The sequence below is a fragment of the Macaca fascicularis genome, chromosome 6 (genome assembly GCF_037993035.2).
Source record: "Macaca fascicularis isolate 582-1 chromosome 6, T2T-MFA8v1.1".
In the NCBI taxonomy this organism is placed as follows: domain Eukaryota; kingdom Metazoa; phylum Chordata; class Mammalia; order Primates; family Cercopithecidae; genus Macaca; species Macaca fascicularis.
Window position 1 is genome coordinate 101,273,680 of NC_088380.1, and position 16,649 is coordinate 101,290,328.

The 16,649-nt window shown below is 43.6% G+C and overlaps 1 pseudogene; it reads right to left on the bottom strand.

The window, feature by feature from the left end:
* Positions 1 to 247: 247 nt before the first annotated feature.
* Positions 248 to 16,058, bottom strand: LOC141406966 (histone-lysine N-methyltransferase SETMAR-like; annotated as a pseudogene).
* Positions 16,059 to 16,649: the final 591 nt, after the last annotated feature.

The window sequence follows — 16,649 nt, forward strand, 5'->3', positions numbered from 1 at the left end:
GCGTGCCTGTAATCCCAGCCACTGAGGAGGCTGAGGCAGGAGAATCGATTGAACCCGGAGGCGGAGGTTGCAGTGAATTGAGGTCCCGCCAGTGCACTCCAGCCTGGGTGACAGAGCGAGATTCTGTCTCTCTCTCTCTCTTTCTCTCTCTCTCTCTCTCTATATATATATAAAATAAAATATAAATATATATATTCAGGATAATGGCATATCTAATTCATCTGCTTTTATGGCTCAGGATGAACGTTTAAATGGAAACCGGAAATGAAACTTCTCGTTTTTCATCAGCTTCTAGTCCCAAGCTGATGGCGACCCCAGAGCCTCCACAAGTGGGTCTGGCGCCATCTGGTGGTGGGATGCGCTGATGCTTTGCTGCCTGATGGACAGAAAACACAGTGCGTAATGAAGAAAACCTGTTGACTGAAATACACGCAGAGACTTAAACAAAGGACCGGTGACATTTGCAGCACATGACTCAGTAGCCCAAAAGTTCAAATTTGTTATTACATATGCAAATTTGTGAAAGTTACAGAATCTTTGGGACCATGCAAAGTGAAGATTGATAATAGGTGTGTGCACTTTAGGCATGAGGCATGTTCAGTTTGTAAGTTTGTAGTGAGATGCTTGTTCTTAGTATGGAATCCAGATGTTGTCTGCTGGTAATTTATGCTCCTGTGCAAAACGTGGGCAAATTGATTAATTTTTATCAATCTCATTTCATCTCGTTCTCATCTGTAAAAGATCATGTCTAAGGACCCTTACACGCTTTAAAAACTTTCAAGGAACCCCAAACATTGCAATACTCTGATTTCCTCTAGTGATTGTATGTGCTTCACATCCATGCTTTCTTCCATCCTCCAAGAGTTTAATGTTATCAGGAGGAGTGGAGGTAATACTAAGAATTGTCATTTATTGGATGCTGCTATGTTTTTTATACTATCTTAGGTAGTTTAACATTTTAAAAATTCTGGCTTACAAAAGTCTGTAACGTAAGTATCACTGTGCTCATTTTACAGATAAGGCATGTAAAGCTTACCGCACTCTGCTTTCCATGTTTACAAACTAAAAGATAAATGAGAAACAAGGAAGAAATATGCTAATTGTCTTTATAATTCAGCACAACACCATTTATAGTGTATTTACAGCTCAGCGCAATTTGCCACTTTGCAACAATACAAAATGTCAAGTATCCAAGCCACATCATCGCTCTATCTTCACATACTGATAAAGCTGCTGCCATACCGAAAGTGTAGGAAGAGTTTTAAAAATGCATTTTCCAGGGTGCCGGGGGAAACAAATATTTGCCAATACCAGAGCTGGTATTTCACAAATCTCTTTTCTGTGAGCTGAGGAGTGAGGAGAGGTGGAGTGACAAGCCGTCAAGTGTAATGACCATGTCCCAGATGCTGATGCAGGGATGGCGAGTGGCAGAGGACTATTGGCAGGTGTCTCGGGCATGGCACTAGAGCAGCACTCCGTTTCTGTTGACCGGTTTGTTTGGGTCTTCCTTTTAAAAGTCGGTCATCCTTTTCCAAAGAGTGCTCTGTAAGGCATTCATACATTATATATGGAAAATAAAGCTTTTGAGGCCGGGCGCGGTGGCTCAAGCCTGTAATCCCAGCACTTTGGGAGGCCGAGACAGGCGGATCACGAGGTCAGGAGATCGAGACCATCCTGGTTAACACGGTGAAACCCCGTCTCTACTAAAAAATACAAAAAAAAAAAAAAAAAAATAGCCAGGCGAGGTAGCGGGCGCCTGTAGTCCCAGCTACTCGGGAGGCTGAGGCAGGAGAATGGCGTAAACCCAGGAGGCGGAGCTTGCAGTGAGCTGAGATCCGGCCACTGCACTCCAGCCTGGGTGACAGAGCGAGAATCTGTCTCAAAAAAAAAAAAAAAAGAAAAAGAAAATAAAGCTTTTGAATGAAATACTGTGAGAAACAAGGGGCTGAATACAGTTAAATGGGTTTCTTTGCTCTAGTATAGGATTTCTTGAAACCTTTCATGTGTCAATGTGTACTTTTAACCTAATTTATAAATTAAATGTATTTTATTATATAAATTAAATACAGGTGATAGGGTTTGGCTGTGTCCCCACCCAAATCTCATCTTGAATTGTAGTTCTCATAATCCCCATGTGAGTCGGGAGGGACCTGGTAGGAGGTAATTGAATCATGGGGGTGATTGACCCCATGCTATTCTCATGATAGTGAGTTCTCACGAGATCTGATGGTTTTATAAGGGGCTTTCCCCTTCTCTCAGCTTACATTCTTCTCCTTGCTGTTACCATGTGAAGAAGGACATGTTCGCTTCCCCTTCCACCATAATTGTAAGTTTCCTGAGGCCTCCCTAGCCATGTAGAACTGTGAGTCAATGAAACTTCTTTCCTTTATAAATTACCCAGTCTGAGGTATGTCTTTATTAGTAGTGTGAGAATGGACTAATCCAACAGGTCAGGTTAAATAGTTCAAATAACCCCAATAGCTGGGGAGCTAGGGATAAGGCAAAAAATGTAACCTTTCTCCCAGAGCTAGGAATCCTTCAACCTAACTACTTTAGCAGACTTGTGTGTGTGTAAATTTCTAAAACCTACCCTAGTAGCATCACCTTGCTTATGTGGTATCATAGTGCATTAAATCTGATGAATGTTGAAATAATGCTCTGTAGACGTCAAACAGCAACCCTGGTCCACACTTACATAGGGCAACAATGAACCCAGAAACAGCTTCTCTTTTGAGGAGGGCTTGTGCTCTCTAGGTGGTACACCCTCCTGCCATTGCAACCTTAGGTGACCCACCTGGCTCCTCGAGACATTGGGGTTTGTTTCCAATGGTTGAAATGAATGATCAAACCCACACTGACTTGATATCCAGACAGACTTTCCTATATCATAGATATTAGTCATCAACATTTTAGGGCATAAATTATGTTTCAGAAGTCTGTTGAGAATTCCTAGGCTGCTAAACACTTGGGAAAATCCCAGACCCTGATGCATTGCATCTTACCATTTGCTTTGTTTTGTTTTTTGTTTTTTGAGATGGAGTCTCACCTCGTCACCCAGGCTGAAGTGCAGTGGCGCGATCTCATCTCACTGCAACCTCTGCCTCCTGGATTCAAAAAATCCTCCTGTCCCAGCCTCCCGAGCAGCGCCCGCCATCACGCTGGCTAATTTTTAGTAGAGATGGGGTTTCACCATCTTGGCCAGGCTTATCTTGAACTCCTGACCTCGTGATCCACCCGCCTCGGCCTCCCAAAGTGCTGAGATTGCAGGCATGAGCTACTGCGCCCAGCCACATCTTACCATTTTAATAGCAACATCTTTACTTTGTGCCTGGAACTTTACATGCAGGAACTTCATGAATCCTCCCGGCAGCCCTATAAAGGTAGGGACATGTAACATCTTTGATGTATAGAAGATGAACTGAGTCAGAGAGTCGTTAAGCAACTTTCATCCCTAGACAACTTCCAGAATCTCTTAGTGACTCCTACTGTTTCCCCTAGTTAGCTTTTGATTCTCTCCATGAGATCTGCTCTCAGAACTTCAGCTGATCCTGATGCAGCCTTGCTGACCTATGGAATTTCCCCTCCTTTTCCAGTGCTTACCTCTCATTAGGACCTATGAGTCATTCCTCTGAGCATGACACACTGGGGCAAATGTCCATGTCAAACTCTGTTAGAAGTTTCTATATTAAGATATAAAGAGAAAGAAGCAAAAAGCAAACTTTTATGTACACTCTGACTTCAGTTATGGGAAATGCATGGAAAAGAAAGCTGGAAGGAAAGACGGTGATGACATTGCATTAGAGTTGTAGGACAATGGATGGTTTTTTCTATTTTCTTAGTTTTATGAAATATGGTATATCAGTTATTAAATGAGAAAGGTTTACCTTCTTACTAATTTAAATATTTCTTTCCGAAAACTGAAATACGTCTATCAACTCAAATGGTTACCAGGCAATATCACAAAATTTGCATTTTTTTTTTTTTTTGAGATGGAGTCTTGATCTGTTGCCCAGGCTGGAGTGCAGTGGTGCAATCTCCGCTCACTGCAAGGTCCACCTCCTGGGTTCACACCATTCTCCTGCCTCAGCCTCCCAAGTAGCTGGGACTACAGATGTGTGCCACCACGCCTGGCTAATTTTTTGTATTTTTAGTAGAGATAGGAGTTCACTGTCTTAGCTAGGATGGTCTCGATCTCCTGACTTTGTGATCTGCCCATCTCAGCCTCCCAAAGTGCTGGGACTACAGGCATGAACCACCATGCCCGGCCAATATGCAATATTCTTTAAAATAGTTACCATTTATCAATTGCTTAATAATTGTATCTTACATATGTAACCTTGAACCCCTGTAAGAACTGACCAAAGCAGCTATTATTATTATTATTATTATTATTATTATTATTATTGAGATGGAGTGTCACTCTGTCGCCCAGGCTGGAGCGCAATGGCACGATCTTGGTTCATGGCAACTTCTGCTTCCTGGGTTCAAGTGATTCTTTTGCCTCAGCCTCCTGAGTAGCTGGGACTACAGGTGCAAGCCATCACGCCTGGCTAATTTTTGTATTTTTAGTAGAGACAGGTTTCACCATATTGGCCAGGCTGGTCTGGAACTCCTGACCTTGTGGTCTGCCCTTCTTGGCCTCCCAAAGTGCTGGGATTACAGGCATGAGCCACTGCGCCCAGACCAAAGCAGTTATTATTATATACTTTTTGAAGCTGAGGAAACCAAGGCCTAGAGAAGGGCAGTGATTTTTTTCCAAGAACACATTGCTGGATTTGCACGGCCAGGCTCATGTTACTTCAAAGTAACCATCATCACCTAATCATTCACCTGGTAGAAACTTATTCTTTCCATTTTCAGGGTACCCAGAAATTTTGTTACTGTATCAAGATCACAGGAAGAGTGTTTGAGACATCACCAGAATCTACAGCCTCTGCTGGTGCTCCTGGGTTCAGCTTCTAGCATTACAGGTGTGCTAGCTTGTCTCCAAGATGGCACCCATGAGCCCTAAATTCCTGGATTGATGCTCTTGCCTAGTCCTCTATTGTGTCATATCAGGGTTGTTCCAAGTAACCAATAGAACACAGCAGAGGTGATGGCATGTCACAAAGTTAGGTCATAAAGGACATCATGGTTTCCATGTTGCTGGCTTCCTCTTAGATCATTTTCTCTGGAGGAAACCCAACTGTGTGTTGTGAGAAGATTTAAGCCATCCAGGGAGAGATCCACATAGTAAGGAATGGAGGCCACCAGCTGACAACCATGCCAGTGAGGGATTTTTAGAAGCAGATCCTCCAGCCCCAATCAGGCCTTCAGATTACTGCATCCCACATAGATTACAACGTTGTGAAATGACACTGAGTCAGACTCATCCAGCAAAACCACTGAACTCCTGACCCACAGACACTGAGATAAATGTTGTTTTAAATCACAGAGTTTTGGGGGTAATTAGTCACACAGTGATAGATAATTGATAGACATTGCAGATAACTTGTCTCTTTAGTCCACAAGACTTTAGACAGAGAGGAACTCTACTTGAAGATCTATTCTTAAAGAACTACACCTGGTCAGGCACGGTGGCTTATGCCTGTAATCCCAACATTTTGATAGGCCGAGGCAAGATGATTGCTTGAGCCCAAAAGTTTGAGAACAGCCTGAGAAACATGGTGAAACCCCATCACCACAAAAAACTTTCAAAAAATTAGCCAGCCATTATGGTGTGTGCCTGTCATCCCAGCTACTTGGGAGGCTGAAGCAGGAGGATTGCTTGAGTCCAGGGGTCAAGGGGTCAAGGCTACAAGTGAGCTGAGATTGCACCACTGCACTCCAGACTGGGCAACAGAGTGAGACTCTGTCTCAATTAAAAAAAAAAAAAAAAAAAAGAACTACACCTGAGAAGAATTCTCTGTATTGGGATCTGATTTAAATAATTACATCCTGGACTTCAAACCTAGATATCCTGTACAAGTTTGAAACTTTTGGGAGGAGTTGAGAGGAATGAGAGTATTTTACATGTGGGAGAAATAGAAATAATTTGTGGCCAGATGGTGGACTGTGATGATTTAAAATACATCCACTGATTATTTAATATTCCTTTCAAAAGATGGAACATAATTCCCCTCCACCTGAATGTGGGCTGGAGTTAGTGACTCGTTTGTGGTAAATAGGATGTAGAAGTGATTGTGTGTGATGTCAGAGACTAGGTCATGAAAGTGATGGTGTCTTTCGGCTTGCTCTTACTCTTGGATGATCTGCTCTGGGGATAGTTGTGAGTAGGCCTGCAGCCCACAGCCATGTGAGTGAGCCTTTTGAAGAGTGGACCTTCCAGGCCCAGTCAAGCCTTCAGGTGACTGCAGCCCCAGCCAACATCTTGGGAGACCCTGAGTCAGAACCCCTGCTAAGTCACTTCCAGATCCCTAAGCCTCAGAAACTGTGAAGAAAAAAAAATGGATGTGGTTTTAAGCCCTAAGTTTGGGGCATAGTTTGTTATGTAGCAATAGATAATATGTCTGATATGGTTTAGCTGGGTCCCCACCCAAATCTCACCTTGAATTGTAGCTCCCATAATTCGTTCATGTTGTGGGAGGGACCTGGTGGGAGATAATTGAATCATAGATAGGGTGGTTTCCCCCGAACTGTTCTCATGGTAGTGAATCAGTCTCACAAGATCTGATGGTTTTATCAGGGGAAACCCCTTTTGCTTGGTTCTCATTCTCTTCTCTTGTTTGCTGCCATGTGAGATGTGTCTTTCACCTTCCACCATGATAGTGAGGCCTCCCCAGCCATGCAGAATGGTGAATCCATTAAACCTCTTTTTTTTTTTTTTTTTGTAAATGGTCATGTCTTGGATATGATTTTATCAGAAGCATGAAAATGGACTAATACAATGTTATTGCTGAAAATTTGCCTTATAATATTTTCATATTTGGATGAGAAAAAAGATTTTGGATAAATCGAAGCAAACTCTTTTCATCCTAAGATAACAGAAACAGAGTAATTTGCCTCTATTCTTGCTCCTATTTTGTCCAATATAAGCCCAGAAATGCCTTTTGTCTTTGTTGTGCAATTTTTTTATTGTAGAAATGTATTCAATCACTATATTTAGTTTAGAGAACTTTGCTGTAAACAGAACGTTCACAATTTTTTTAAATATATATTTTCTGAATAGCTACTTTATAATGTACACTGGGCATCCAGAGGCTATAAAGATGAATGAGGTGCAGTTATTGTCTTCATGGAATTTAACCTACTCATGGACTATTAAATAATTAAAAAACAATAATATATATTAAAGTACCAAATGCCATATATCCATATATTCTAAATTGTCTATTACCCTTTTACTCCTGTCTTTTCAACTTAGCCTTTGCAACTGAAATCTTTCCTAAATTTTAAGTACATTTTATTTTTAAAAATCTTTTAGAGATGGAGTCTCACTATGTCACCCAGACTGGTCTTGAACTCTTTGCCTCAAGCAATCCTCCAGCCTCAGCCTTTCAAAGTCCTGGGATTACAGGTGTGAGTCACCGCACCCAGCCAATTCATTTATAGCTGAATATACCACCAGGTGTGGTGGTGTATGCCTATAGTCCCAGCTTCTCCAACTACTCAGAAGCCTGTGGCAGGAGGAGCCCTTGAGCCTAGGAGTTCTGGACTGCATTACAGCCTGGGAGACAGAGCAAGACCCCATCTCTTAAATATATATATATATAAATATTACAAAGTAAAAAACTCACATATCAAAGTGTGTACTCCTGAATTCACACAGTGACACACCCATGTATCCACACAGTGACCTACCCTTGTATCCACAATTAGATTTGGGAGCAGAACATTACCCAGCCCATATCCTGAGGAGCTGTTATTTTGCCTTCCATCGCCATACAAAAATTTTGCCAGTTTTTGAAATTTGTGAATGGAATGATATATATGATTTTTGATTTGGCTTCTTTCACTTAAGTTACGCTTGTGAGATTTACTTTTGCTGTTCAGGGTAGCAGTAAATTCCCATAGGTCTATTACATTAAATTATATGAATACACTTGTATAAATACACTTGTCCATTCTACTGTTGATGGATAATTCGATGATTTCCAGGTTTGGGCTATAATGGAAAGTACTGCTAGGGACATACACGTACATATCTTTTGGTATCATAGAACTCTTTTTATCTGGTCTACACTGGCAGTGGGATTGCTGGGTCGTAGTGTACTGTCTTAGATTGGACTTTTAGCTCAGCTCTGTCTCCCTCTCTGTGTCCTTGCTGTCTGGCTTTTCAGTATCTCCTATTAGTAGAGTTTCAAGTTTTCCCACATCTTGTTCCACATCTGCAACAACATTTGATATTATAACTCTTTTTTTTCATTTGAGATGTTCAGAAACTGTGAAGAAAAAAAAAATGGATGTGGTTTTAAGCCCTAAGTTTGGGGCATAGTTTGTTATGTAGCAATAGATAATATGTCTGATATGGTTTAGCTGTGTCCCCACCCAAATCTCACCTTGAATCGTAGCTCCCATAATTCCTTCATGTTGTGAGAGGGACCCGGTGGGAGATAATTGAATCATAGGGTGGTTTCCCCCGCACTGTTCTCATGGTAGTGAATCAGTCTCACAAGATCTGATGGTTTTATCAGGGGAAACCCCTTTTGCTTGGTTCTCATTCTCTTCTCTTGTTTGCTGCCATGTGAGATGTGTCTTTCACCTTCCACCATGATTGTGAGGCCTCCCTAGTGTTTTATTATTTATTTTTTACCTAGGTTTTCTTTTTTTTTTTTTTTTTTTTTTGAGACGGAGTCTCGCTCTGTCGCCCAGGCTGGAGTGCAGCGGCGCAATCTCGGCTCACTGCAAGCTCCGCCTCCCGGGTTTACACCATTCTCTTGCCTCAGCCTCCTGAGTAGCTGGGACTACAGGCGCCCGCCACCTCGCCCGGCTAGTTTTTTTCTATTTTTTAGTAGAGACGGGGTTTCAGTGTGTTAGCCAGGATGGTCTCGATCTGCTGACCTCGTGATCCGCCCGTCTCGGCCTCCCAAAGTGCTGGGATTACAGGCTCGAACCACCGCGCCCGGCCTTTACCTAGGTTTTCTCCTGTGCTTGACAAGTCTGAAGGAATCAGAGAGGCAGAGACTGTGCAAAATATAAACTGCTCCTGAGTCTGAATAGGATGCATTAGAAGATGTAACAACTTGTTTGACAGACCCTTGTTCTCCCTGAACAACCAGATTTGTCCGAATTCCTACCTGGTTACCAAGGCATTAGTTACTAGTTGTTTGTTGGTTGACTAGTTAGTATCATCTCAGCATCGGTCCGTTCTGTATGGATGTATATGTATATATATAAGACATATATTTAAATATATATAAGGATGTGTATTTAAACGTGCTGATGGCCAGGTGTGATGGCTCACACCTGTAATCCCAGCACATTAGGAGGCCAAGTTGGGAGGATCGCTTGAAGCCAGGAGTTTGAAACCAGCCTGGGCGACATAATGAGACCTCCTGTCTACAAACAAACAAAATAACTGGGTGTAGTGGCACACACATGTAGTCCCAGCTACTCAGGAGGCTGAGGCAGGAGGATCGCTTGAGCCTGGGAGATCGAGGTTACAGTGAGCTATGATTGGATCATTGCACTCCGGCCTGGGCAACACAGCAAGACCCTGTCTCTGAAAATAAAATAATAATAATGATAAATTGTCCTGGGCATATGAGGATTTTGATTCAGCATCCGGCTTTCATTGTCCAGAAGAGGGCAGCCTCGTTCCACGTTTTGTCTGTAGGCCTCCCTGCAGACACCTCCTCCCTCCTCTGTTTGTTAAAGGGCAGGCTTTATTTGTTAAGCGCATGACAGCCTCCTGGGCAACCAGGTGGGAACTTGGGAGGTATTTTTTCTCTTTGTTCTTTCTGGCTCTCTAACCAGATTCTAGTTAATTCCACCTGAGGTCTGGACGTGTCCTAGTTTCATTTCTAGACCTGCTGTCCCAGCTCCCTACTCTGTCTCCCAACCTCCTGCTGCAGAACCCTCAAATCTCAGACCCTCCCCTCCCCTCCCTCACCTTCTCTGTTTTCCAGAGGAATGTTTCCAAAGCACGTGCTCAAAAACGTTCCAAGGCTAGCATTTGAAGAAATAAATAAATGTGATTAGGTTAAAGTCTAAATCCCCCGGTGGCATTCTTGACCACTAAGAATCAAACTGCAATCCACTTCTCCACTTTCCTCTGCTTGTACTCCCCTCAAAAAACCCACGTTTCCGTGAAGTAAGCAGAACTACGGTTTGAACAACTCTAGGTCCGAGTCTAAATGCAAAGCTCAATGTCTTTACTTTCCATCCATATGACCATGGCAAGGAAGTTAACCTCTATGAACCCTGGTTTTCATATCACTAGATGGGGCTCAGTGATACCTGCCCCTCATGGTTGGCATGAGCCATCTTGCCCAATTGCCAACCAAGTTTTTAAGAATCCTCCAATAATCCCCCAAACTCTCTCTTCTCTTTCAGATAGTGGGACTCTGTGCTCATGCCAGTAAGTAAAGAAGAAGGAATAAGAAAGACACTGTGTGATCTAGTATTAATAAGGAAGTAAGTGATCAAATTACTCCAGCTAGATCAGTAGAATCTATTATCAAGCACGTTGAGGCTGACAGCATTCACAAATCAACTGTCTACGTTTATACTCACTGATGACTCGTGTTTCCTTTCGAGGACAAGTAAGCTTTTTAAATGATCAAGACGTTTACATTAGTTTTGCTCTTCAATGGCTTTTCTCAAAAAAGATCCAAAGGCAAAAGTTAAATTTAAAAGAGCTTTCCATGTGACTACCCCAAAGAGAGATTATCAATCACCAAATTAAATATTTGTATACAAAATAATATCTGGATGCATAGATTCTTATGTTCATCAGATGAAGAGTGAAAGACTTATTAGTCACCATGTTTTATTTACACCTCTGTCAAAATTACATGAAAATATTTCTCTCCAAAGAACCATTCTAGAGAACCCTTTCATACAAAGTGGTGTGTGTACATCTAAGAGGTTGCCAAGTTTAGCTCAAAGGCTAAAGAGTCTAGTAAACTGAGTTCCACCACGTCATGACTTTTAAGTGGTAGGTTACCACCAGAAAGAGACGACTTCAAGCACAGATTTCTAGCAGCAAGGCCAGGATTAAAAACCCATGTGACAACAGGCTTCAGAGAGAGGAACAATCCATTCCTAATTCAAAGGCCATCAAGCCCGAGTTGTAAGAACATTTTTGACTCTGAGGATCTTCTCTTTTCACCAAGAAAATCCCTTACAGCCATGGTTTAACATCCTAAATTAAGAAATAGAAGAAACCAAATTAATTTTTAATTTATATTCCACTTTTTTATGTTTTCAATCGTCCACTACTGCAAGATGTACACTGAATGGTACAGTCATGCGCATCATTTTCATCAGACAACCTCATCTACCAAAATGGTGATAACACAATCTTATTTTGAAGCCAAAAGAGAGTTATAAACATCAATCGTTTTCAGATATGCTTTAAAAATGCTCAAAAGTAACATCATTATTTAAAGTTACAGCACAATCATTAAAGGAAAAAAGAACCCAAGAACAAATAAAATTCATTATTATTTTAGTTACTTTTAGTGGGAAAAATAAAACAAGATTTGGATTTTCAGCCAGGATAAAGTAAAAAGACTCTTGCCAGATGTCCATTTTCTCATTAATGAACTACTTGAGACTGTACTCCTGGGTCAACTTATTTCTGCTTCTCCTGTCTCTAGACCTGTCTTAATTGTATTTGTGTCTCAGGATCCATGACATCGATTTAAACAAACCCGTGGGCAAATCTAAACACTGACCACACAGCGTCCAGTTTATTCATTTCTCTACAAAATGACAGAAATTCAGCCTTTAATCAGAAGTTGATTCTACCTAAATTCCTAATAAAACTAATAAAATGAAGTCACCTGGCCTGGCGCAGTGGCCCACGCCTGTAATCCCAGCACTTTGGGAGGCCAAGGCGGGCAGATCACGAGGTCAGGAGATCGAGACCATCCTGGTGAACATGGTGAAACCCCGTCTTTACTAAAAATACAAACAAATTAGCCTGGTGTGGCAGCGGGCGCCTGTACTTCCAGCTTCTAGGGAGGCTGAGGCAGGAGAATCTCTTGAACCCAGGAGGCAGAGGTTGCAGTGAGCCGAGATTGCACCTTTGCACTCTGGCCTGGGCGACAGAGTGAGACTCTGTCTAAAAAAAATTAAAAAAAAATAGAAGCCATTAAAATGAACACATTTTTGTCAATGAGAAATAAACTTGTTTATTCCATGCTTTCAGGGTTCAATGAACTCTTAGAAAGCGTTTTCTGCATCCTGCTGGTTGTGGAAGTGTTTTCCCTGCAAAATGTTGTCAAGATGCTTAAAGAAGTGGTAGTTTGTTGGCAAGAGGTCAGGTGAATATGGTAGATGAGGCAAAACTTCATAGCCCAATTTATTCAACTTTTGAAGCCCTGGTTGTATGACATGTGGTCACGTGTTGTGGAGAACTGGGCCCTTTCTGTTAATCAGTGCCGGCTCCAGGTGCTGCAGTGTTCCGTGCATCTCATCGAATGGCATGGCATACTTCTCAGATGTAATGATTTCACCAGGATTCAAAAACTGTGGTGGATCAGAAGACCGGCAGCTGACCACCAAACAGTGATCATGACCTTTTTTTGGTGCAAGTTTGACTTTGGGAAGTGGTTTGGAGCTTCTTCTCAGTCCCACCACTGAGCTGGCTGTTGTATGAAATGCACTTTTCGTGGCATGTCACAATCTGATCAAGAAATGGTTCAATGTTGTTTCACAGAATAAGAGAAGATGACACTTCAAAAGGATACTTTTTAAAATATTTGGTCAGCTCATGAGGCACCCACTTATCAAGCTTTTTCAACTTTCCAATTGTCTTCAAATGCCGGATGACCATAGAATGGTCGACATTCAGTTCTTCGCCAACTTCTCGTGTGGCTGTAAGAGGATCGAATTCAGTGGTTGCTCTCAATTGGTTGTTATCAATTTCTGGTGGCTGCCCACTACCCTCCTCATCTTCAAGGCTCTCGCCTCCTTTGCAAAACTTCTTGAACCACTGCGCTGTACATTAATTAGCAGTTCCTGGGCCAAATGTGTTGATGTTGTGAGTTGTCTCCCCTGCTTTAGGACCCATTTTGAACTCGAATAAGAAAGTCGCTTGAATTTGCTTTTTGTCTGACATCATTTCCACAGTCTAAAATAAATAATAAGTCATTAGCAATAAAAAGCAAGAAATGCCCATTAAAATGATGAATAACATAACCACATTTATTTAAGAAGGTATTCCAGTATCAAATAGCAAATTCCAAGAATGCAAAAACTGCCATTACTTTTGTACTCACCTTATAGTAATTTGTGTGATTTCTTTTTTTCTTTGTTAGCCTGGCTTGATAGTGACCAATTTTGTTGATCTTTATGAAGAAACAACTGTTGTTCTATTGAGTTCTTCTGTTGATTTTCTGTTTTCAGTGCCATTGACTTGTCATCTTGTTTTTATTTCTTTTGAGTGAATTTGGCTTATATTGTTCTTTTTCTTTTCTTTTCTTTTCTTTTTCTTTTCTTTTCTTTTCTTTTTTTTTTTTTTTTTTTTTGAGACTTAGTCTTGCTCTTTTGCCCAGGTGACCTCGCTCTGTCGCACGAGGTCAGGAGATCGAGACCATCCTGGCTAACACGGTGAAATCCCGTCTCTACTAAAAATATAAAAAATTAGCCGGGCGTGGTGGTAGGCGCCTGTAGTCCCAGCTACTCAGGAGGCTGAGGCAGGAGAATAGCATGAACCCAGGAGTTGGAAACTGCAGTGAGTCGAGATCGTGCCACTGCACTCCAGCATGGGTGACAGAGCAAGATTCCGTCTCAAGAAAAAAAAAAAGAAAACATAGTAGCTGGGCATGGTGGTGCATGCTTGTAATCTCAGTTATTCGGGAGGCTGAGGCAGGAGAATTGCTTGAACCGGGACCCGGGAAGCGGAGGTTGCAGTGAGCCGAGATCCTGCCACTGCACTCCAGTGTGGGCTACAGAGCAAGATTCTCTCTGGAAAAAAAAAAAAAAAAAAAAAAATATATATATATATATATATATATATGTATTTGAAGTATTATCCAATGAGAGCAGGTGTTCTGGAAGACCTCATCTAAATACAGAATCTGAATGGGGGTCCATGTCACACCTGCCATTTTTTCATCTTTGCACCTGGGCTTTTCTCCTCTTCTCTGCTGGATTCTGCTGTTTCCCTCAAGGTGTTCAGAGAGTCTGCCCTGAATCCTACAACAAGGAGATGAGAAACACACAGTGACACCAGCAGGAGAACATGAAGATGTGGTGACAGTTATCCTCCTCCTGCAGAGTCCAGAGCAGTGCACTCCTACCGCTGGTGCCCTAGCTAAGCCTGGGGGCCAGCATGCCCGATGATAGTCTGGGAGTGCTGCAGAGTCCCCACAATGGGCACCCAGCCTGTGCCCTTGCATTCTGCATGATCGTGGCCATTGTCACCTCAGAGCCCCTGTGTACAGATCAGTGCATCCTAGCAGAGCTGCATGTGAGGAAAGACCACGTGAGTCCCGGGAAAGAGCTGAGGCCCTGCAGGGGAAGGTGGCCAGGACCGAGACCTGATGCCTGTCTGGAGAATCGTCTGTGGGTGTGAGTGGCACTGTGGGGTCAGTGCCTGGGTTCTGCTGCTCCCCCTCCTCGAAGATCAGGGCCCAAGCAGGGGATGGCATGTGTGTGGCACCTGGAACTGCAGGGCCACTACACATGTGTGAGGCCATCATGGGGACCTTAACACAGTGTCGTGTGCAGACCCCACCCATCCATTGGCCCCAATTCCTGGCCAGCTTCTGCCAAGGTGAGAGGGTGGAATTTGGAAGGTGGGTGTAAGCTGAAGCCTGTCCCCCAGTGGCTGACATACAGTGGTGACACTCTCTGTGTGGGAGAAAGAAAGAGAGATCAGACTGTTACTGTGTCTATGGAGAAAGATGAGGACATAAGAAAGTCCATTTTGATCTGTACTAAGAAAATTCTTCTGCCTTGAGATGCTGTTAATCTGTAACCCTAGACCCAACCCTGTGCTCACAGAAGCATGTGCTGTACTGACTAAAGGTTTAATGGATTTAGGGCTGTGCAGGACGTGCCTTAGTGAAAATGTGTTTGCAGGCAGTATGCTTGGTAAAAGTCATCGCCATTCTCCAGTCTCGAGTACCCAGGGACACAGTGCACTGCGGAAAGCCTCAGGGACCTCTGCCCAAGAAAGCCTGGGTATTGTCCAAGGTTTCTCCCTACTGAGGCAGCCTGAGATATGGCCTCGTGGGAAGTGAAAGACCTGACCATCCCCCAGCCCAGCCCCCGTAAAAAGTCTGTGCTGAGGAGGATTAGTGGAAGAGGAAGGCCTTTTTGCAGTTAATATAAGAGGAAGGCATCTGTCTCCTGCTCATCCCTGGGAATGGAATGTCTCGGGGTAAAACCTGACCATACATTCTATTTACTGAGATAGGAGAAAACCACTTTATGGCTGGAGGCGAGACATGCTGGCGGCAATACTGCTCTTTACTGCACGGAGATGTTGGTGTAAAGTCAAACATCTATCTGGCCGACGTGCACATAGAGGCACAGCACCTTTCCTTACACTTATTGATGACACAGAGTCCTTTGCTCACATGTTTTCCTGCTGGCACTCTCTCCACCACTACCCTGTAGTCCTGTCACATCCCCCTTGCCAAGATAGTAGAGATAGTGATCAATAAATAGTGAGGGAACTCCAGAGACCCATGCCGGTGCGGGTCCTCCATATGCTGAGCGCAGGTCCCCTGGGCCCACTTTTCTTCCTCTATACTTTGTCTCTGTGTCTTATTTCTTTTTTCAGTCTCTCATCTCCACCTTTCGAGAAATACCCACAGGTGTGGAGGGGCAGGCCCCCTTCACTCTGTTGCCACCCTTGCCCTCACCTAGCTCTCTCATACCTGGGATTCTAAGGGGTCTGGCCCAGGGTTGAATGTCCACTGCCAACCAGATGTGAACATGTCGATGCCTCCTGGATGTGGGGCTACTGGTGGTCAAGGCCTGGCAGTATGTGGAGGGTCTTCTCAGAGGGGTCATGGGGCCAGGGAATGGGATGGGGCGCTAACTCCTCCCTGCACAGGAACCGCAGCCCCCAGCCAAGCCCGCCCAAGTATTCCAGGTGCTGTCCACCCTGCAGGCACACTGCTAGGCTCCAGGTGGCCTGGCAGAGAGGGATGGCCTGGTGGGCAGCTGAGAAGCCAGAATGAAGGGGGCGTGCACTGCCATCCGCAGTCTGGCAGCCACGAGCAGGGAGGCTGTTGCGTGGTGAGAGAGGGGGACTGGGGAAGGGCAGGCAGCCCAGTGGGCCTGATTTACCAGTGAATGAGCTGTGGGCAGAGCCGCTCCTGGCTGAGGGCTGGGGTTGGGACAGTCTGTTTGGACCTCCTGGGCTCCAGGCTGCCAGCTGCCTGCCCAGGGTCTGAATGTCCTATTGTGACCTGTTTCCTCACCTGGCCCAGAGGACAGATAGGGAAGGCTTGTTTTGAGGATTGGGCAGGGTAATCCCAGTCAGCCCTCATTAGCTTGCCTATCCTCCAGGTCTTTTTGATTTA